This window comes from Symphalangus syndactylus, chromosome 6 (genome assembly GCF_028878055.3).
Source record: "Symphalangus syndactylus isolate Jambi chromosome 6, NHGRI_mSymSyn1-v2.1_pri, whole genome shotgun sequence".
Classification (NCBI taxonomy): Eukaryota; Metazoa; Chordata; class Mammalia; order Primates; family Hylobatidae; genus Symphalangus; species Symphalangus syndactylus.
Window position 1 is genome coordinate 9,364,779 of NC_072428.2, and position 23,415 is coordinate 9,388,193.

The following is a 23,415-nucleotide window of genomic DNA, read 5'->3' on the forward strand; positions in this document are numbered from 1 at the left end:
CTGGACAGACAAACTTCAGCAGAGCTGGATGGGCCTGGGTACTGCGTGGCTCTAAGTGGCTGAGAGGTGTCTGGGATCAGGGAGCCGCAGATCTATTTCTCTGACTTCAGTGCGACGCCCAGAATCTGACTTTAACCCCTTGTTCCTGTCTCTGGCCCCTGCAAGACTGGCTGGCCTGGCAATGGCCAGTGCTTTGACATCCTTCCCTCCACTCTGGCAATCGAGGGCTAGAGACTTGGGCTGGGGATGGCTGCTTCCAGAGTGTGGTCTCTAGTGAGATATCCGGCCTTCTCCTTGTCACAGGGCTTCCTCCCGTGGGGGTCAGTCTCTTATTGAAAGGCATATGGGGCTCAGGATGGTGAGCACATTACCCAGGGTCACAGTTAAAAAGAGGCACAGCAGCTCCCCCAGGGCCACAGGTTCAGCTTCTCCAAAGAAGTCCTGCCCCTCTGAAACCCCTGACCCCAATCCTTTCTCAAGTCGTTCTTTCCAGGGTAGCCTTAGCCCCCTTATGAGTTCTTGGGGTATTTTCTCCACTGAATCCCAAGCCCTGGCTGGGCGATGCTCCAGTGACCCCACAGGGCCTCTCCCCTCTCCCCTTGCCACCAGCAGCTCCACCACGAACAGCTGAGTCCCACTACTCTCTGTCCAGCCTCTTCACTGTGGCGAGTTCTGTCACCCCCACCCCACTCTTGGCAGGCCTGGGATGTCCTTCCCTTTTTGCCATCTCAGTTGATTGAAACCTAGCCTGTTGACAAGGCCACCTCCTCCCTGCAGCCTTCCTGACCTGTCATCCTGAAGGCTCTGCGTGTTGGTGTGTCTCTGGATCCCTTAGCCTTGTCCCCTGGATACACCAGGCCTCTTTCCCTGCCAGGTGTGGGCTGCTAGAAAGAGCAAGCTTTTGCCCATACTCTGAATAAAAGTTTGTCCAAATCAGTTTCATGTCTCCCGTTCCCCTTCTCTTGTCTCAGGTGCACAAATTGGGGTGAAATCCTTGTGCGTTCTGCACTGTCCTTTTGGTCCCTGCAAGGCTCTTGTTTAATTTTTGTGTTGATTTACATATTTCCTTACTTGTTACCCTTTCCCTATCCCATCTCCCTGTCTCCTCCTTCAGTGAAACGTGAATTTTGTGATGATCAGTTTTTTGCTTTTTATTTTTCTTTCTTTCTTTTTTTCTTTTTTCTTTTTTTCTTTTTGAGACAGATTCTAGCTCTGTCTCCCAGGCTGGAGTGCAGTGGCGCAATCTCAGCTCACTGCAACCTCCGCCTCCCAGGTTCAAGCGATTCTCCTGCCTCAGCCTCCCGAGTAGCTGGGACTATAGGCGCCCACCACACACAGCTAATTTTTGTATTTTTAGCAGAGATGGGGGTTTCACCATGTTGGCCAGGCTGGTCTTGAACTCCTGACCTCAAGTGATCCGCTGGTCTCGACCTTCCAAAGTGCTGGGATTACAGGTGTGAGCCACTGCGCCTGGCCGCTTTCTTGTTTTAAAATTAGAGATGGGGTCTCTCTCTGTTGCCCAGGCTGGTCTCAAGCTCCCGGGCTCACATGATCCTCTGACCGCAGTCTCCCAAGAGATTAGGACTATAGGCACACACCACCACACCTGACTCTTGCTTTTATTTTTTTGATAAAGCTTTTTCTGACATACATATGTATACCTAGACAATATTCCATTTGAATTGGCTTTAAAAAAAAAAACTTTTAAGGTTTTACATTATTTAGTGAATTTAACAATTGTTTTCCTATAGGTTCTGCATAATTATTACCAAGTTTACTTCTAGATATTTTATATTTTTGTGGAGATATATATGTGTGTGTATATATATATATATATATATTTTTTTTTTTTTTTTTGAGACAGAGTCTTACTCCGTTGCCCATGCTGGAGTATAGCACAATCTCCGCTGACCACAACCTCGGCCTTCTGGGCTCAAATGATCCTCCCACTTCAGCCTCCCAAGTAGCTGGGACCACAGGCACAAACCACCATGCTCGGCTAATTTTTTTTTTTGGTATTTTTTGTAGAGATGGGGTTTTGCCATGTTGCCCAGGCCGGTCTCGAACTCCTGGGCTCCCAAAGTGTTAGGAATACAGGCTTGGGCTACCATGCCCAGCCTAGAGTCTTTTATATGGGTACTCATATCATCTCCTAATAACAAAAGTATTAGAAACAGCGAAGGAACATTGTTATTTGTAAAGATATGGCTTGGCTTGGTTTTGAACTTCATGAGAAGGGTAAGGACAGCTGTCCTTTGGCGTCCTGGCGGGATGGGGGGGAGTTGGTTCCAAGACCCCCTAAGGATACCAAAATCCACAGATGCTCAATCCCTGATATAAAATGGTGTGGTATTAAATATTTGCATATTTAGCCTACCACATCCTCCCATATACTTTAAATCATCTCTAGATTGCCGAAAACAATGTAAATGCTATGTTAATCGCTGTTACGTGGTATTGTTTAGGGAATAATGACAAGAAAAGGTCTGTACATGTTTAGTACAGACACAACCATCCATTTTTTTCTGCAAATATTTTCCATCCGAGGTTGGTTGAATCCATGGATATGGAACCCAGGGATACAGAGAGCCGCCTGTATCCGTCTTCTGGGACTGACTTTTTCCACTCAATACCATGGTGCAAAGATTCCTTCATGATATTGGTGAACCCGTGGGTCACCTGCTTGCACTGCTGAATGATCTTCACCCTGTGAATGTGTCTACTGTAATTTATTTATCCATTCTCTTATCAGTGGGCCCTGGGGTTATTTCAGGATTTTTTTTTGCTATTAGGGACAATGTGAATATTTTTGTCCCTGTCTCTTGGCGCACATGCCAGAGAACTTATCTTGATTTGCTCCCTGGGGGGATGTGTGGGTGACAGCCTCTGTACCTCCACTTCGTGAGATAAGGCCAGATTGCTCTCCCTAGGGGGCTATTTGGAGCCGCATCCTGACTAGCCACATGCAGGAGGGCCTGCTGCTCCCCTCCTTGCCAGCTCTGGCTGAAGGACAGTTCCCTTCTGCCCTTCAGATGGTGTAAATAGCATCTCATTGTGGTCTGAATTTGCATCGCCCTCATCAGCAGCGAGGCTGAGCCTCCCTTAGATGGTATTTGAGCAAATTCGCTTCCTCTGCCCTAACATGCCTGTGCTGCGTGTGTGTTATCTATTTTTTATATTGGATTGCTTGATTTTCTTTTCCTTGATTTTCAAGAGTTCCTTATGTATTTCTGAGGCTGTGCGCCGCTGCACTCCGCAGACATCTCCAGTTGTGGCTTGTTTTTCACTTTCTCCAAGGTGTCTCCGCTTCTCTCTGCCCCCCACACCTGTGCCAGGGAGGCCGCTTGGCATTGCTAGTGCGGGGGGAGGTCGTGTGCCTCGCAGAGCCCTGTTTAAACTGACCCCACTGTTCCTCTTGTCCCTGGGGCCTTAAGGGACCCCTTTCCTCTTCCTTCTCAGACCCCCTCCCATGTTTGGCGAAGACAACTTAGTTTGGGGAGCTCCTATTGGGTTGTGGGCGAGTATCCCGGGGCGACTCGGCCCTCACTGCAATGGTGTCCCCCCACCTCGGTTATTTATCACTTCCGGCCGCCCACCTGGGGGGCTGGGTCCCCTCTCCGCTCGACTGGGCCGCAGCCGGGCAGCTCGGGCGCTCCCCTGGGGGCGGGCGGCGCGGGGGAGGGGCCCTGGGGGGCGGGGCCGGGGGCCGGGGTGGGGGGCGGGGGAGGGGCCCTGGGGGGCGGGGGCGGGGCCGGGGTGGGGGGCGGGGGAGGGGCCCTGGGGGGCGGGGGCGGGGCCGGGGGCCGGGGCGGGGGAGGGGCCCTGGGGGGCGGGGCCGGGGTGGGGGGCGGAAGCTGCCGGAGCAGATAAGGGCCGAGGTCGGCCCTGCGGTGAGACAGTGCGGGACGCCGCCTCTGCCCCCGGCTTCCCCAGAGCGCCCCCGCACCCTGGAGACCCCCTCCTGCCACCCGGGCTTGGCCTCCCGGGAGGAGACCCCAGGGAGCAGTGGGGACGAGGCTCCAGCCTGCCCACAGCCTCAGCGACGAGCGGCAGCGGGGCTCCACGCCTCAGTTATCTCAGCTGGAAAATGGGGGTAGGAGCTCGGTTTTCCCCACAGGGCTGTTGGGGATGGAGCAAGTGCAGGCTTGTGAAGGTCTCTGTGGGTTGGGCGAGTTTTGAACAGAGGATGTCCTGAGCATCGCATCGCATCATTCATCCCCATTGTATAGATGGCAAAGTGGGGAATTTCACCCAAAGCCCCAGAGCCGGCATGCAAAAAGCAAGTGGGAGGGGGCTGGAACGCTTTCCACCGCCCCACCCTGGGGACAGATCTAGGTTCGGGGGAGCCTGAAGCTTAAAACCATTTGGGGGGGCACTCTTTAAGGAAAAGATTACAAAGTCACAAATACAAAATTGCTGAGAGGCTGGGCGCAGTGGCTCACGCCTGTAATCCCAGCACCTTGGGAAGCCAAGGTGGGCGGATCGCTTGATGTCAGTTCGAGAATAGCCTGGCCAACATGGTGAAACCCTGTCTCTACTAAAATACACAAATTAGCTGGGCGTGATGGTGGGCGCCTGTAATCCCAGCTACTCGGGAGGCTGAGGTAGGAGAATCGCTTGAACCCAGGAGGCAGAGGTTGCAGTGAGCTGAGATGATCGTGCCACTGCACTCCAGTCTGGGTGACAGAGTGAAACTCTGTCTTAAAAAACAAAAACAAAACAAAACAAAAAAGCCGTTCGCGGTGGCTCACACCTGTAATCTCAACACTTTGGGAGGCTGAGGTGAGTGGATCACCTGAAGTCAGGAGTTGGAGACCAGCCTGGCCAACGTGGTGAAATCCTGTCTCTACTAAAAATACAAAAAATAAAATAAAATAAAATAAAATAAAATAAAATAAAATAATTAGCCGGGCGTGGTGGCGCTCTCCTGTAGTGCCAGCTACTCGGGAGGCTGAGGCAGCAAAATTACTTGAACCCGGGAGGCAGAGGTTGCAGTGAGCCAAGATTGCATCACTGCATTCCAGCCTGGGCAACAGAGTGAGACTTCATCAAAAAAAAAAAAAACAAAAAACAAACAAAAAAGCACCAAAAAAAACAAAAAACAAAAACAAAATTGCTGAGGCCCCTTCCAGGGCCTGGGAAGGAGCTGAGCCAGTGAGGAAGCTCAAATGCAGCTTTCTTAGTGTCCCAGCCCCACCCTGCAGGCCCCCTGGAAGGGGTTATACCCCTCTCCCAAGAAAGTCAGGCACCAACAAGGTTAGAGGGCAGGGTGGCCCAAGGCAATATGGCAGGGAGGTGCCGCTGCAGCTGGTCCCCAACCCCTTGCATGCCCAGGCAGCAGTCCCTCAGCCCAACCAAGAGCAAGAGCAGTTGGGTATTTGGGGACTGCAGCCTCAGCCAGGCAGGGCCAAGCCCTCCAGTCCCATCCAGTCAACTTGCCACCCAGGGCCCCAACCCTGCAGGCTAGGAGGGTACAGAAGAACTCCTAGGAGAAAAGGAAGGGGGGCTCTCAGGTCTATGTAAGTGCATGAGACTTGGAGTTAGACAGGATTGGGGTTCAAGGCTGTGTGACCTTGGGACATCTCTTTTCCCTGGGTTTCCTCGTATGTAAAATGGGAGTAATAATCGTACCTACTGGACAGAGCTGGTGCCTGAAGGAGGGCTGGGCCCATGGCTGTTAGAAACACATTTCCCTCCTGCGAGATCTCCAGGCCAGGAGAGGCATTTTCTCTCATTTTCCTGTTGTCACTTACCCAGGGGGTGGTCTCTCCATTGCAGAGCTGAGATTTAAATGCAGAAATGTCTGGTGCAGATGCACTCAGTTCTCACCACCAGGAATGCTGCCTCTTTGGGCCTTTCTCCCAGGGAGTTAAATCCCACTGTTACGTGTTCATGCCCAGGGCTGACAGCCAAGGGGAGCCTGGCTCATCCCCTTTCTGGATTTTACCATCTCTCTGGTCCCATGGGCACCTGAGGCTGGAATTTTTTCAACTCTGATATCCTCCAGCCTGGACTAGGAGAAGCAGGACAACTGAGAATAGGGACAGGGTAGGGGAGCTGGGAAGAGGTGGTGGCCGTGGGCCTGGAGGCAGCAGTGAGACTCTAAAAGGCTTGAAGTGTTTTTCCAAAGAGATGCTGCTTTGCCTCAGGGTTTGCACGGGATTTCCACTGGATGGGCACACAGGAAAACTGAATTCTCATCTCAGCATTGCCCCTTTCTTTTACTTTTTTTTTTTTTTTTTTGAGATGGAGTCTTGCTTTGTCACCCTGTCACCTAGGCTGGAGTGCAATGGCACGATATCGGCTCACTGCAACCTCCGCCTCCTGGGTTCAAGCTATTCTTGTGCCTCAGCCTCCTGAGTAGCTGGGATTACAGCTGCCCGCCACCATGCCCAGCTGATTTTTGTATTTTTAGTAGAGATGGGATTTCACCATGTTGGCCAGACTGGTCTCGAACTCCTGACCTCAGGTGATCCACTTGCCTTGGCTTCCCAAAGTGCTGAGATTACAGGTGTGAGCCATTGCACCCGGCCAGTGCTGCCCCTTTCTACTAGCTGAGCTTGCACCTGTCAGTCCTCCCTAAGCCTCAGTTTCCTTATCTGTGAAATGGGGATGAGAATACCTGCAGCGTCAAGGATTACAAGATGCTGTGTATGTAGAGTGCCTGGTGAATACCTCTAGTTATTAAGACAGTCTTGGGGCGGCGGTGGGGGTGTCATGTGAGGGGCACAGAGTGTGAGCAGAACTGGGGAGTCCCGCCAGGTGGGAGTTGGGGCCTCTCAGGTTTCTGTCCCAGAGAGGGAGCACCTTGAGGCTGGGGCTGGGAACTTCAGCTTCAGGACTCTTCCAGGTCAGGAAGGGCCAGAAGGAGGCCAGAGAGGGGCCCTGGGGGTTCTCAGAGAAGAGTGGGGAGCTGGAGTGTTCACCCCAACTCAGGCAGGTGAGAGGGGGGCGACAGGAGGGTGGCCGCAGTGTGTTGCCGGCCAAACGATTACCCCAAGGCCCCACTCCGCAGCCTCATTTGTCCCTCATTGCAAACTTCTGAGCTAGGCATTTCTCCATTTGTTTATTTACTTATTTTATTTTATTTATTATTTTATTTTATTTTATTTTATTTTTTGAGACAGTCTCACTCTGTCACCCAGGCTGGAGTGCAATGGCGTGGTCTCGGCTCACTGCAACCTCCGCCTCCCGGGTTCAAGCTATTCTCCCACCTCAGCCTCTCAAGTAGCTGAGACTACAGGCGCGTGCCACGACACCTGGATAATTTTTGTATTTTTAGTAGAGATGGGGTTTCACTATGTTGGCCAGGCTGGTCTCGAACTCCTGACCTCGGGTGATCCACCCGCCTCGGCCTCCCAAAGTGCTGGGATTACAGGTGTGAGCCACCACGCCCAGCCTTTTTTTTTTTTTTTTTTGAGACGGAGTCTCGCTCAGTCGCCCAGGCTGAAGTGCAGTGGTACAATCTTGGCTCACTGCAACCTCCACCTCCTGGGTTCAATGATTCTCCTGCCTCAACCTCCCAAGTAGCTGAGTAGCTGGGATTACAGGCACGCGGCACTGCACCTGGCTAATTTTTGTATTTTTAGCAGAGACGGGGGTTTCACCATATTGGCCAGGCTGGTCTCGAACTCCTGACCTCAGGTGATCCGCCTGTCTCGGCCTCCCAAAGTGCTGGGATTACAGGTGTGAGCCACTGCGCCCAGCCTGAAATTCCTCATTTTATCTTAAAAAAATCATACAAGTTTGCATCCTTGTCTTTAATGTGTGGGGATTTCCCTCCCCTTTCTTAAAACATCTTCCCCTCTCAGTCTTCTACCGAGTGGATGTTCCGAGAAGATACAGCCGGGTTATGCCCTGAGGCTGTGGACATCTCATGCCCCACGGTGACCTCCAGGCCCTTCAAGCCCCAGGCCCTGGGCCACCTGGTCTGGCTGGGGAGAAGTTCAGGGATGGCTGAGGTTGATGGTTGAGGGCCTGCCAGCTGTCACAGCCTGGGGCTGCCCCATCTCTGCTCCGAACTCTGCTGCCTCTCCCTCTCGTCTTGGTTCCCAGATGTTTGTCCATCCAGCTCCAAGTGTCCTGCTCGGAGTTCTCAGGACACCTCACCCCTCCCTTTGTCCACTGAGGGTCCTTTGTTCAGAAGGGGCACTGCCTATGTTCTGTCTTCATCCCTCTCTGCTGGGCAGCCTGACCACACGACCCAGGGCTTTCTGTGCCAATTAAGAGGAAACTGAGGCCAAGTGGAGAGGTGCCAGCCCGGGGAGTGCAGCGAGGAGGGCTGTTGGGTGTCCAGGGGCGGGTGTCTCTGGGTAGATGGGGGTACCTAGGCCTGAGGAGAGATCTGGGCACTGGCCAGGGAGGCAGGAGGAAGGAGGGAAGGCCGCGGGGCACCCGGGGGCTGCTGCCTGGCAGGTCCCCGTGCCCAGGCAAGGGAAGTTTCTTATTTCTCCTGCTCCGACTTCCCCCTTTGATTTATTATAGCCATGAAATGCTCTGCTCTCTTCTCTTTTCCTTGCTGTCCCCGGGGCTGGAGGAGCACGGGCCTCCCCGGGAGTGGGCTTCGGCCTCCCTGGACTCCTGTCTCCTTCCAAGGAGTAGGGCCTGAGGGACTAGAAGCAGGAGGTGAGTGCCGGCCGGCAGGGTGGGAGGAGGAGGGCCCATGCCTCCCCAACGCAAGGTGGGGCAGGACCCCCAGGGACCAGCACGGTCCCGGTTGGGAGGGGTTGGGGCCCGGCAGAGGGTGTGGCAGGTGTGGACCAGGCAGTAGGCGGCTCCCGGGGGTCTCGGGGGATGGCAGGCTCTGGGCCAACAGCCTCAGTGAGGACTGCCAGGGTCTGAAGGCTGGGCACAGAGTTCCCGGACGCCAAACACTAGGTCAGAGAAATGGCTTCTCTGTGACCCCTGACCCCACATTCTGATTTAAGGGTGGCCAAAGTAGGCCTGGCCCTGGCTGGCCTGGGGATTGCGCTGAGAGCCCAGAAGAAGGCTGAGGCCTGAGGCCTGGGGGACTCCGCGCTCCTCCAGGCCGCGGCTGGACATTCCCCTGAGGCCTGGCCCAGGCTGGTGAGGGCCGGAGGCTGTGTCCGGCTCCTCGGCGGGCCTGGTGGCCGGAGCGTTTCTCCGGGCCGCTGTGCGGTGCCTGTGGTAATGGGCTGTTGGCGTTTTGCAATGGGCCGGGGGTGGGGAGGCGGCGCACACATGCTTCCTGTGGTGACTGGGCGCTTCCTGTTTTCTCAGGCGCCGGCCTTGCTGCTGCCGATGTGGAAACAGGGGCAGCTGCAGCCCGGGCGGCTCCAGGCTGGGCGCCCTGACCCTGCCCAGAGGGGCCTACGTGGGCCCAGCACCCCCAGGCCCCAGACCCAAGCAGTGGTGGCCCGAGTTTTCCCCCACAGCAGGCCACCATCCCTCCCTTCCCTAACAGCTTCCGCCAAGAGGAAGGGGCCAGGCAGGTGGTCTCGGGGGTCAGAGGTCCAGGGGTGAGAGCGCTAGGCGGGGAGTCAGGGCACGTGGCTCTGGTCTCAGCTCTGCACTCCCCAGGCGCCACCGCCATCTCTCCCGCTCCAGGCCCGCCTTCCTCTTTCCTGCAGTACCTCGGCATCCGTGGTCTAAAACCCCTCGCCCATTCCCATCCCGGTTCTCACATTTGTTGGGCTTTGCATCCCAAATGCCAAAGCTTTGGGGACAGCACTGAGGCTGGGGCCTTGGAGGTGGAACCTGGGGTAGACCTTGGCAGAGAGGGGAACAGGCAAGGCCGGTGGCGGTTCCACACTGGAGCGAGGCTTGGAGGTGGGAGGAGCAGGCCCACGTTTGGCAGACAGGGTGCTGCTGGAATCTGGGGAGGCAGAGGCCACGCTGATCTGGGAGGACTAGGCTTTTAGGAGGCTTTATTCCTGCAAACCTTGGGGAAGGCCCTGACACCCCCTCGCATGCTTCCTCAGAAAGAAGACGCGGTCATTTGCAGGGTGGGGCAGGGCCAGCCCTTCCCAGCTGCCGAGGAGGTGGATGCTGGTGTGGGGTGACATGGGCGCCTCAGGAAAGACCCACGCCTCTCCCACCTGCCAGCCTGCCTGGGGTCGGGCCTTCGGTGTCTGAACTGCCCTTTCCCCGAATCTGTTGTGTTTTGTTTTTAAGCTGATATTGCAAGAAGGGGAGGGGAGATGACTTTGCTTCTGGTCAAGTTTGCTGACAGCATCTGACCTCGGGAGGAAGAGGCTCTTTGCGAGAAGGCCGAGCCCTGTGCCCCCTGGTAGTGGCCAGTCCACCAGCTGGGCTCAACCATCCCTTTGGTCCAGGAGGTTCAAGACGCCGGCTCCACAAGAAGCTCCCCTAAAACCCAAGTCCCGCCCATCACATCACAGTCCCAGCCAAAGAGGCCTTGGAGAACCCAAGACTCCTTGACTCAGCCTGAGGGGCCGTCAGGCCAGCATGGCCCTCGCTGTCCTGTCCCCTGCCTTGGTGTTTCAGGCCAGCATGGCCCTCGCTGTCCTGTCCCCTGCCTTGGTGTTTCAGGCCAGCCTGGCCCTCGCTGTCCTGTCCCCTGCCTTGGTGTCTCAGGCCAGCCTGGCCCTTGCTGTCCTGTCCCCTGCCTTGGTGTTTCAAGCCAGCCTGAGTGCTGAGTTGGCGGCTCAGCAGCTGCTCTGGCCACGGAGGCCCAGTTATAAATAAGTCCAGGGTGGCCGAGTCATCATGTCTGAAGCTCCCCCAGCCCAGCTGCATTACCTCAGTGACCACAGGTTGGGACTGCCCAGAACTGGGCCCCCAGAACCCACCGACCCAGGCGAAGGCTGGCTGGGCTGCGGGCATCCTGGGGTCCCCCAATCCAGGACTTGAGCATCTGTAGCTCCTTAGACCTGGGCTTCCCTGGACACAGGCCACAGAAGGGACAGGCCCATCCTGCCCCACGGAGCCGACAGCTATTTACAAACCGAAACCGGGAGAAGCGAAGTGGCTGCGGCCAAAGTGGCTCCAGGCCCCCAGCCCCCACCCCCACTCCATCCCCAGCAGCCCATCCCCCTCTCCCCTTGGCTTCCTCTTTCCTTCCCCGCACAGCTCCCCCACCTCCCACTGCCAGGCCACTCTGGATTGACCTGCAAGCACCCCGTGGTGTCCCCCAACCCCACCTCTGCCTGGCGCTCCCCCTCTCCTCTTCACCCCAGGACCCCATCAGTCTGAGCTCCCGGGAGCAGGCCCCCTCCCACCAGTCCCAGCCCACCCTGCACTACACAAGGCCCATTCCCACAGTTCTCAGTTCCCCTTCATGCTTGGAAACACTCCAACCCCGATGGTCGCCTCCATGCCACTGGTCCCTGCCTGAGGGCAGCTTCTCGGGATGCCCTTGACCTTCAAGCAGACACGAGAGGGCCCAGAAATCTGGGGTGCTGTGGTGGAGCTGGAGCAGCTGAGGCCTTCAGGGGGCACATTTCTGGACAGGAAGCCCCGGCCATCATTCTCAGCCATCCAAGTTGGGTTTTGGCCCCTTGTCAGGCTGGCGCGGGTCATAGGCCTTCACCAGGCACAGACGTGAGCTGGGACAGATGGAAGCTGGGCCCGAGCCTAACACTGCTTAGGAAGTGGCTGGCGGGATGGTACTGCCACAGCCCCCAGGGAGAGACCAGACTACACAACAGTCACTGCAGCTAACAGGCAGTCTCCCTCACATCGGTACGGAGGTTCACAGTTACATCCGTTAGTTTATTCTGTCCTCAGAACAAGCCTATTCCATTTTCTCCATCATAAAGTGGAAACTGAGGGCGGGACACAGTAGCTCATGCTTGTAATCCCAGCATTTTGAGAGGTCAAGGCAGGAGGATCACTTGAGCCCAGGAGTTGGAGGTCAGCCTGGGCCACAGAGTGAGACCCCGACTCTACAAAAAAAAAATAGTCCAGCCTGGTGGCGCGTGCCTATAGTGCCAGCTACTGGGGAGGCTGAGGTGGGAGGATTGCTTGAGCCTGGGAGTTCGAGGCTGCAGTGAGCTATGATCACACCATTGCACTCCAGCCTGGGCAACAGAGTGAGACCCTATCCAAAGTCAGGCAGCTACAAAGTGTCTGGAGATTCTAGATTTCACTGGGGAAATCTAGAACCCAGTGTCCTTCTCTCTTCCTCTGACTGCTCCTTGCTTCATCTTGTACCTTTGTCTCCCTCCCGGGAGGGCAGATGTTTTCTAGCGCTGTGACCAGGGCAGGAGAAGGGCTGGCCTGAAGATCAAGGGGGAAGCAGGGCGTGGACCATAGCACCATCTGCTATCTTCCCTGGCTGGCCATCAGCGCCCAGTGGCCCCTGCCGTCTCCCCCGCCCTGCCCCAGGGGAGGGATCTTCCTGCCATGTTCCTTCCCTCCTGACCAGTCCCAGCTGAGGAGGCGCCCAGCCTGAGCCCCGCTCTGCTGCACCAGCTGGCTGACTGAGCACCCCCTGACCTCTCTGGGCCCCACATTCCTCTTCTGCGGAATTGTCATTCCACAAATACAGAACACCTACTTGGTGCTGGCCCTGTGCTGGCACAAGCTGTTTCCACAGCTGGGACACAGCCCCTGGCCTTGTGGAACCCATAGTCCTATGGGGAAGGCAGATAACTTACAAAATCCTGTGGGCTCCAAGAGGGAAACCAAGGCAGTGGGACTCAGAGGAGCTATGAGTGTTGCCTGGGGTGGGGAGAGGTGTTACTTGGATGGGCCTTGAAGGACAGAAACGAGTTTGCCAGCAAAAGCAGAGTGGATAGGCTCCATGCTGACTCACAGCCCTGTGCCTTGGCTGTAGCGTTTCCTCTGGTCTGAAGTGCCTTTCTTTGGTCTGGGCCTGGTGAACTCCTATTCATCCATCAGGGCCCATGGACACACCATAGCACAATCAGGCCTGGCCTGGCCTGGTGGCTCCTCATTTCCTTCTTCCCACCCAAGGCCTGAGCAGACCTGGACGCCAGACCTCCTTTGTCACAATACCCTCACCAGCCCCACCCAGGCTGGTGTCTGCTCCCTAGCTCCAGCCCCCGCCGTCCCCTGCTCCGAAAAGCACCGTTTCCCTTTTCTGGGTGACCACACGCCATGCACAGGGAATTTCCATCATAGACTGCGGAGCCTCTGATTCACTCAGGCCCCTCACACAGTTAACTCCTTCCAGGCCCAGGCCTCCTGCTCCTTCACCCTGGGCTGCCCCCTACCCCTAGCCGGGACCCCTGGGCATCCCTGCACTGTTCTTGGGCCCCAGAGCCTCAAAGCTGAATTCAGCTCCTCACTCACTGGCCCCTCAGGGCCCATTCTCCCTTGTTTGTCCCAGGGGCTCAAGGCACACACTCAGGCGGCCTTGGGCTGAGAGCACAGGCTTGGGAGGAATTCAAGCCTGGGTGCAAATTCTGATTTTGGCCCTTCTTCCTGGAGCAGGTGTAAGTGTCCACTCTGAGCCCCGTTTCTCATCTGTAAAATGGATAACCCTGTTGTAAAGATCTCACGTGCTGGGCCCATGGTGGGAGCTGTCAGGATTAGTTTCCTTGTCTTTTCAAAGGGCCCTGCTCATCCTATCACAGGGTCCCTACTCCATAGCTAGGCCCTTTTTCCCAGGCTGGCTTTTCCTCCCAAGAGCTGGTTTCTCAGACAGGGAGAGTGAGAGCAAAATGCAGCCCGGGGGCCCCAGGCAGGTGGGGAATCATCCAGGGGCAGAGGCTAAGATGCCGCTGCCTCAGGGCCTCCTCTGCCAGCTTCCAGAGCTTCTCTCTGCATTTCTGTTTCTCCGAGGCGGCGGTGGAGAGGCCCAGGGTGGGAGCTTGGAGGGCTGAGGACAGGGCTGAACTTGCTCCCTGTGGTGGGATGCAGGGCCTGTCACACACGGATAGCCACGTGCTACCTCATCTAGTTCATGCAACCCCGCGAGGTATGTTCTATTAATGTTCCCATTTTGCAGATGAGGACACTGAGGCTCTGAGAAGTGAGTGACTCTCCGTCAGCCACATAGTGAATGAGGAGCGAGGATAGGATTCTAATCGGGGTCTCCGAAGCCATACTCCTAACCTCTGCATTTGTGGAGGTCAATGGAGGAAACGTGCACTTATTGAACTCCTACTGCATAACAAGCAAAGGCATTCACAGACCATCTCTTTCAGTCCTCAGGACAATGCTGGGAAGTGGGTACTGTTCACTGCTCTGTAAAATTGGAGTATCTGAGCTCTGCAGAGGGGAAGGAACTGACCCAAAGGCCACACAGCCAATCCGTAGGGAAAGATGCAGGGGAACCTAGAGACCAGGGCATGGTGGAGGGGGCTCCACAGGGGAAGGGTCTGGGGTGGGGAGGCAGCTCCTGGCCTCAGTGAGCGAGCAGGGGGGTGTGGTGCTGCCCGTGGTGAGCAGAAGGAAGTCGCTGTGGGTGGCGGTGGGTTTGAGGTGCCGAAGCCTGAGTGATGTGGCCGGGAGGTGAGCGCCCCATCTGTAGAGCTGGTCAGCAGGGACAAGGGTGTGGGGGGCTGGCCAGGATTTGGGGTTCAGAGGAGGTCTAGCTGCCCCTGGCCACTGGGGCTGGGGCAGAGTGGGATGAGAGACTGAGGCAGAGCTGGGGAGCGGTGGGGGGAAACTAGGGGGAAGGCGGTCTTGGGTGGCAGCCTGGAGGAGGCAAGCCCTTGAAAAAGAGAGATCTGAGGGCGTGGAAGTGGGTGGGCTTGTGCTCAAAGGCTGGGGAGACTGAGAAAGGTTCTGGGAATGCTGAGCGGTGTCCTCTGGCTGGAGGTGGAGGTGGGGATGGCCACTTGGGCTGGGGACAGGCAGAAAGGCTGGCCAGACTCTGGGCGTTAGAGGTTTCCGCACAGGCCTCGGAGGTTTGGGCTTCAGCTTGAGGACAGGCGAGAGCTCAGGAAGATTTTTAGGTGGGGAAATATCCATGAGAGAACCTCGAGATAGGGACAGCTGTGGAGGCACAGGCCTGAGGGGCCCTGAGAACCACAATCACCTCCTGCCCTGCTCCCGGCTGTGTGCCCTTGGCTGTGCCCCTCACCTCCGGGAACTGCACTTCTGTCATCTGCAAAATGGCACTGACAAGGCCTGCCTCATAGGGTTACATGAGGGAGGGGTGAGGTAGTGCCCCGCACCCTCCAGTGCTTGCTTGTCACCACCCACAAGCACTGGAGCACTGCCATGGTGCAGAGCTGGGGTCTCAGGCGGGCCTGGGCGAAAGCCTCACCTACACCCTGGATTGGCCAAGCCATGCTGTGCCAAGTCATGGCCACTTCTGAGCCTCAGTCTCCTCATCTGTACCACGGCACCAGCTTCCGGTTTGAATAAGAGAGGACACACCCTGCCCTGCGACACACTCCATGTTTCCTGGAGTCAAGGCCAAATTCCATACATGGCCTGACCCGACTGGCCCTGTCTGAGCTTCTGCCACTGGCTGTGCCCCCATGGGCCTCCTTGCCACCTCTGGCTCACGCTCCTGCCTGGGGCATTGGCACTGACTAGTCCCTGCGTCCGGAATTCTTCTCCCAGACATCTGCTTGGCTCGCTCCCTCACTTGCTTCCAGGGTTTGCTGGATGCATCTCTCTTGGTGAAGCCTGCCCTGCCCGCTCTCATGAATGCTGCAAACCGTCCCCACTCACTCCATCCCCTACCGCAAGCCCCTTACCCAGCTGCATGCCCTTGTTCCTATGGTGAGTGTCACCTTCCAACATGCAATGGAACACTCACTATCATGAGTTCATCATGGGTCATGCTCTGCTGAAGAGCAGGCCCATGAGGGCGGGGATGAAGGACCCTGCCTGTTTGGGCTGCCTGGCATGCAGAGGCCCCGAGTCAATCATTGTTGAAGGGCTTAATGCACCGAAGAGCCAGCCCAGTGCTGTCAGCAAAACTTGGGGAGCTCAGAGGGGCCCAGGTGACCCTGGCTGGGGCCCAAGGAGCCTCTCCCAGTGTCTCAACCGTGAGAGGAAGTTGCAAGACTGCCATTTCTGTCCACAGGCTCAGCTCTTTTTGGTCAACTTTCCCAGCTCTTGGTCTGAGGCCTGTGTGTTCTCACATGCCCTGTCACACCCTATGGGGACAGGTTGCTAGGAAAGAGGGTGGGGGGACGTTTCCTCATTTTCTAGCTCGTTGGGGCCAAGGCTGAGAGATCTGTGAGGTCAGGGGTCGTGCTCCCCTCTGTGGACTCAGCTTGGAGGACACCCACTCGAGTTTCCTGTTGCCCGCCTGCCTTGTGATTGCATTAGCACCCGGCCTGCCCCTATCATCAACCCAGCCAGCAGGGGCAAAGGGCCACACTACCCTAGGCCTGCCCAGCCTCCCTGTCACTCTGCAGGGCCCAGCCCCTGCGGCATCTCCCACTTGTCTAGCAGGCTGGGAAGCTGCACTGTCTAGCAGGACTGGTAGGATAGTGAACAGGTATAACTTTTTATTTTTATTATTATTTATTTATCTATTTTTGAGATGGAGTTTCACTCTCGTCACCCAGGCTGGAGTGCAGTGGCGCCATCTTGGCTCACTGCAACCTCTGCCTCCCAGGTTCAAGCGATTCTCCTGCCTCAGCCTCCTGAGTAGCTGGGACTACAGGTGTACACCACCACACTCAGCTAATTTTTGTATTTTTAGTGGAGATGGGGTTTCACCATGTTGGCCAGGCTGGTCTCAAACTCCTGACCTCAGGAGATCCACTCACCTCTGGGAGTGCTGGGATTACAGGCATGAGCCATCATGCCCAGCTGATACAACTTTTGTTAAGGGCAATGTGACGATATCTGTTTCCAGTCTTTTTTTTTTTTTTTTTTTTTAAGACAGGGTCTTGTTCTGTCACCCAAGCTGCAGTACAGTGGCAGGATCATGGCTAACTGCACCCTCATCCTCCAGGGTTCAACCAGTCCTCTCATTTCAGCCTCCTGAGTAGCTGGCACCACAGGCATACACCACCACCACCACACCAAGCTAATTTTGGAAATTTTTTTAGAGATGGGGTTTCCTGTGTTGCCCAGGCTGGTCTCAAACTCCTGGGTTCAAATGATTCTCCCACTTTGGCCTCTCAAAGTGTTGGGATTACAGGCGTGAGCCACTGCACCTGCCTTGTCTGTCTATCCATCATCTGTCTCAAAATTAACAATGCACAGAGGGCATAGTGGCTCACACGTGTAATCTCAGCACTTTGGGAGGCCAAGGCAGGAGGATGGCTGGAGGGCAGGAGTTCAAGACCACCCTGGGCAGCAGAGGGAGACTCTATCTCTAAAAAATAAATACAGGCCAGGCGTGGTGGCTCATGCCTGTAATCCCAGCACTTTGGGAGGCCAAGGTGGGTGGATCGCTTGAGCCCAGGGGCTTGAGACCCAGCCTGGGCAACATGGCAAAACTCCTGTCTCTACTAAAAATACAAAAAACATTAGCCGGGCATGGTGGCGTGCACCCGTAATCCCAGCTACTCAGGAGGCTGAGGCAGGAGAATTGCTTGAACCCAGAAGGTGGAGGCTGCAGTGAGCCAAGATTGCTCCACTGCACTCCAGCCTGGATGACAGGGCAAGACTCCATCTCAATACAATACAATACAATACAATACAATACAATACAATACAATACAATACAAAGTACATACATAAAAATTAAAAAATGAAAAATGCACTGTCCTTTGACCTGGTAATTCCACTTTCAGGAATCTCTCATAGACATCCTCCTGCATATATGTAATTTAGCACCACGCCCGGCTAATTTTTTTTTGTATTTTTAGTACAGACGGGGTTTCACCATGTTAGCCACGATGGTCTCAATCTCCTGACCTCATGATCTGCCCACCTCAGCCTCCCAAAGTGCTGGAATTACAGGCGTGAGCCACCACGCCAGGCCTTTCTGGCAACTTTTTTATTTCTTTACCTGGATGGTGGTTACGTAGATGTTAGCTTTATAATCCTTTTTTTTTTTTTTTGAGATGGAGTCTTGCTGTGTCGCCCAGGCTGGAGTGCAGTGGTGCGATCTCAGCTCGCTGCAAGCTCTGCCTCCCGGGTTCATGCCATTCTCCTGCCTCAACCTCCCAAGTAGCTGGGACTACAGATGCGTGCCACCACGCCCGGCTAATTTTTTTTTTTGTATTTTTAGTAGAGACAGGGTTTCACCATGTTAGCCAGGATGGTCTCAATCTCCATCTGCTCGCCTCGGCCTCCCAAAGTGCTGGGATTACAGGCGTGAGCCACTGCACCCTGCTGCCTTATAATTATTCTTTAAACTGCACATAAATATTGTATTTACTCTTCTAAATGAACGATGTCTCTCATGACTTAAAAATATCCTAGTAAATCCAAATAGTGGAATACTATACAGCCATTAAAAAGACACTACAGTCAACAATAATTTATAGTGTATTTAAAAATAACTCAAAGAGTATAATTGGAATGTTGGTAACACAAGGAAATGAAAAATGCTTGAGGTGGTGGATACCCCATTTACTGATGTGATTATTACACAATTTATGCCTGTATCAAAATATCTCATGTACCCCATAAATAAACACACCTACTATGTACCCACAAAAACTAAAAATGGAAAAAACTCAAAAGGACAAGACAGTTCTGCATGGGTGTGACGTGTATACTGGGGAAAAACAAGGGAACTACGATACGTTTAATGTGTCCCCCTCTGTGTAAAAATTTTTTTTTCTTTCCTTTTTTTTTTTTTGAGACTCTGTTGCCCAGGCTGGAGTGCAGTGGCGCCATCTCGGCTCACTGCAGGCTCTGCCTCCCAGGTTCACGCCATTCTCCTGCCTCAGCCTCCCGAGTAGCTGGGACTACAGGCGCCCACCACCACACCCGGCTAATTTTTTGTATTTTTTTTTTAGTAGAGATGGGGTTTCACCGTGTTAGCCAGGATGGTCTCGATCTCCTGACCTCGTAATCCACCCGCCTTGGCCTCCCAAAGTGCTGGGATTACAGGCGTGAGCCACCGCACCCGGCCCCCTCTGTGTAAAATTAAAAAAAAATATATCTGCTACACGCTGTGTAGACGATTTTTAGACCAAAACACGAGATCAGGCAACAGGTGGGCTAGTCTGTGGAAGGGGAACTGGGCGGTTGTTTACCTTTTTGTACCTTTTGAATTTTGTACTATATGTGCGTGTTATCTATTCAAAAAATAAAATAATTAAAAATGATGTTTTTGTTTTTGTTGTTGTTTTTCAGTCGCTAGAGCATCCAAGATTTTTGGTTTCAAACCAATTTCCTGCTGACCAGAATGAAATGGAGCCACATTTCAGCATGATGCACCTGCTGACCTCCTGCAAGTCAGGGACCTTCTCTGCCCCTCTTTTGCTCCGCTGCAGGAGGGGGAAGCTGGGAATGTGCTCCTCTGGGGTCCCATCACCTCCAGCCAGCCACTGTCGCTGTCTCCCCAAAACCTCCTCGTTGTCCCTCCTCTGTCCTCCTCCTCCAACTGCCTTCGCCCTGCTCTCCTCTTTGTCGCCTGAGGTTCGTGCTGCCTCCTCACCTCTTGTCGTGTTTCTCCCTTCTCTCTGCTCCCTCCTTTGATCTTGCTATTTTGCTTCTCTTTCCCTTCCTCTCTTCTCCTCCCTCCCCTTCCTCCCTGCTCCCTGCCTCAGCTCCTCAGTCTCTCTCCATTCTTCCTCTAGCTTCCTTCCCTCCCCAGAAGACCCAGCCCTTCCTAGAGCCCCAGAAGCCAGGGTTCATGCCCCAGCTCTCTACCCACACGTGCTGTGCAACCCTGGGCCAGTCGCTGGTCTCTTGGGCCTCAGTTCAACAGATGGCTGTCTTGGTGATGTGAGATCATAGGGTGGAAGCACCCAGAATGGTGCCAGGCACTCAAAAACTTTTTTCTTTTCCTTTTTAAGGAACTACTAACCTTGAGGTTATGGATTACCAAACCCTTCCTGTTCTTGGAATCTGGGTCCTACTATTCCCAAGAATTTGAATTACCACGGGTCCCTGGGGAGGTAAGGGGATGAGGCTTCTGGTGTACTTTGGGAAGGGGAGGAGTGTGAAAAGGAGTTGGGAGGACACTCTAGCATTGCCCAGAGGGCAGAGGACGTTCTGCCTATTTCCAGAGGTTATTGACCCTGGACCTCTTTTATGGACTTCCTCACCCAGGCCCCTTGAGCTTGGCCATACTTGAGGCAATGGGGTATCTTCCTTCTCCTGGAGCCCCTTGAATCTTAGGCCTCGGGAACACACAGCCTATCTGGTTTCTTGGCTGCACCCACAGAGGAGAGCCCCATACTCCTCGCTTACAACCAGCAAAGACTCCGCAGCCATCCCTGCACACAACTCAGGCTCCTTGGCTTGGCACTCAAGGCTCTTTGCCTTCCTGTCCTGCTTTGCTTCCAGCTGCAAAGATGGTGGCTCCCTGTTTTCCTTTGCTGAAGTTGATTCTCAGCCAGACATGCCTTCCCCCTGCACGCTTCCCTCAGCCATCCTATCTGGGACCCTGACCCAATCAATGGTTCCCTAATGCACCTTTGAGACCAAGCGTACCTGGCACCAAGATCACGCCATAGCACTCCAGCCTCAGTGATAAAGTGACATTCTGTCTCAAAAGAAAAGGAACTGGCCAAGCGTGATGGCTCACGTCTGTAATCCCAGCACTTTGGGAGGCCGAGACAGGTGGATCACCTGAGATCAGGAGTTCGAGACTAGCCTGGCCAACATGATGAAACCCCATCTCTACTAAAAATACAATAATTAGCTGGGCGTGGTGGCGGGCGCCTGTAATCCCAGCTACTCAGGAGGTTGAGGCAGGAGAATCACTTGAACCCGGGAGGTGAAGTGAGCCAAGATTGTGCCACTACGCTCCAGTCTGGGCGACAAGAGTGAAACTCAGTCTCAAAAGAAAAAGAAAAAGAGAAAAGAAGAAGGAAAAAGAACTATCATTGGATCCAGGAATCTCACTGAGTATCTAACCAAAGGAAAAGAAATCACTATACCAAAATGACACTGCATTTGTATGTTTATCACAGCACTATTCATAATAGCAAAGATGCAGAATCAACCTAAGTGTCCATCAGCGGATGAGTGAATAAATAAAATGTTATATTGTATACATACATATATGTATATATAATGAAATACTATTCAGCCATAAAAAAGAATGAAATTATGTCTTTGCAGCAACATGGATGGAATTGGAAGCCATTATCATAAGTGAAACAACTCAGAAACAGAAATTCAAATACTGCCTGTTCTCATGTATAAGTAGGAGCTAAATAACGTGTCCACATGGACATAGAATGTGGAATGACAGACACTGGAGGCTTGCAAGTGTGGGAGAGTGGGGAGGCACAGTGAGGGATGAGAAATTACTTAAAGGGCACAATGTACACTAATATCCATGGAACAAAACTGCACTTGTACCCCTTACATTTATACAAAAAAGTGATTAAATGAATGAATGAATAAATACGCATATAAACAAACCAAAGCAAGACAATAACACACACATGAATGAATGAATGAACACATCAAGCAGGACCTAGATCTTGTGAAGTGGATAACCTTACACCCCACTGTACCCAGTCAGCTGGGGCTCGGCCTTCTTGATGAGGAAGTGGGAACAAGGATGGAACTGATGCCAAGCCAACCCGTCCCTCCCCTCCTTTTGGGGAGAGGCCTTGGTCAGGTTCCTAGGGAGCCCTGAGGACCTGTGGCCTGGAGCTTTTGGAGAGTCCCAAGTGCAGATACAAAAAGTCAGTGAAGGTGGAAGTCAAGTAGATCTAATGGTGAGCCCAGAGCTGTGAAATTCTGGTGTTTGCTGCTAATGAAAAAACACCTGTGGCCTGGGAATCCACTGGCAAGAAGGCAGGCCTGTCTTAGTGGAGTGGGAATTTAAAGCAAGGGGTTAGATTATACAGGGGAGGACACTGAATGCTCAAAATTCCTTCCCAGCAGAGGGGACTCACTAGAGATCATTGGGCCAAAAAAACAAAACAAAACAAAAAAACAAAAAAAAACAAAAACACCTCTACTCATCCCTCCACCCTCCAGAAAAGATCAGGAACTCTCTGAAGGCAGGGGTCTTGTATAATACTTTTTTGTTTTCCCAGCGCTCAGCTTAGAGCCTGGAACTCAACATTGGGAAGATGCATGGATGGATGGATAAGTGGATAGACAGATAGATGAATGAGTGGATGAATGGATAGATGGATGGGTAGATGAATGGATTGGTGGATGGGTGGATTAGTGAATTGGTAGATGTGTGGATGAGTGGATGGATGGATGGATGAATGGATGGATGGATAAGTGGATGGGTAGATTGGAGGATGGCTGGATGAATGAGTGGATGGATGGATAGGTGGATGAGTGGATGGGTGAATGGGTAGATGGCTGGATTGGTGGATAGGTGGATGAGTAAATGGGTAGATGGGTAGATGGGTGGATAAGTGGATGAATGGATGGATGGATGAATGGATGGCTGGATGGATGACTGATGGGTGATAGGTGAATGGATGGATAGGTGGATGAACAGATGGGTAGAATGGTAGGTGGGTGGATTGGTAGATGGGTGGATTGGTAGATAGGTGGATGAGTGGACTGGTGGATGGATGGATGAATGAATGAAGGGGTAGGTGGATGATGGATGGGTTGATGGACAGATGAGTGGATGGGTAGATGGGTGGATGAGTGGATGGGTGGATGGATGGACAGGTGGATGAATGGATGAGCAGATTCATAGATGGATAAACAGATGGAATTGTGGACTGATGGATTGATAGCAGGTGGATGGGCTGATTAATGGACATATAGATGGTTAGACAGACAAGTAGATAAACAGATGGGTGGGTGGATGAATTGACTGACAGATGAATGAACAAACAAACGGACAGTTGGATAGATGAATCAACAAACAGTTGGATAAATGGACAAATAAGTGAATGCATGGTGGGCTTGATGAATGGATAGCTGGATGGACAAATAGACAAATAGATGCATGGGAAAACAGATGAATGGTGGATAGGCAAGAAAGGTTTGTAAACTAGGAAGGTTAGATTGATATTCAGGCATTGCCAAGGGATGGGGAAACTGAGAAACCTGGGCTGGAAACAGAGCCCTAGGGATTTGAATGTGGGACTCAAGAAGCTGGGAGGGGAGGGTATAAGAACTCAGGACCCTCTTCTGGTGGAAGGGAAGCCCATGTGAACAGATTCAGAGGGAAGGAAGAAAGCAGCACTGTGCTGAAGGCCCTACCCCTGAGTGCAGCCTCCGCCTAGGGATAGCCCAGGCAGTGGGGGTGCAGGGCCACAGGGAGAGCCAGGCCTGATAGCCTGCTAGATCAGAGCCCTCACCCAGCAAGGCTGGCTCCAGAAAGTGGAGGCCCCGAGAGGCCACCCCTTCCAGCTCTGACCCCAGTGAGGTGACTGTTGGCTACATAGGGATCTCAAAAGAAGCAGGCATTTGTTGGGTTAGAGCAAAAGCCTCCCAGTGGTGTGGCGGAGCTACACGTTCTCCCTCCCATCCTCCCTCCCCAGCTTA

At 53.7% G+C, this 23,415-nt stretch overlaps 1 long non-coding RNA gene across 1 annotated transcript; it reads left to right on the plus strand.

The window, feature by feature from the left end:
- Window positions 1–8,504: 8,504 nt before the first annotated feature.
- LOC129484150 (uncharacterized) lies at window positions 8,505–20,993 on the plus strand. Its single transcript, XR_008658359.2, has 2 exons — window positions 8,505–8,625; window positions 19,120–20,993. It is a non-coding gene; the product is annotated as an uncharacterized lncRNA (long non-coding RNA).
- The last annotated feature ends 2,422 nt before the right edge of the window (window positions 20,994–23,415 follow it).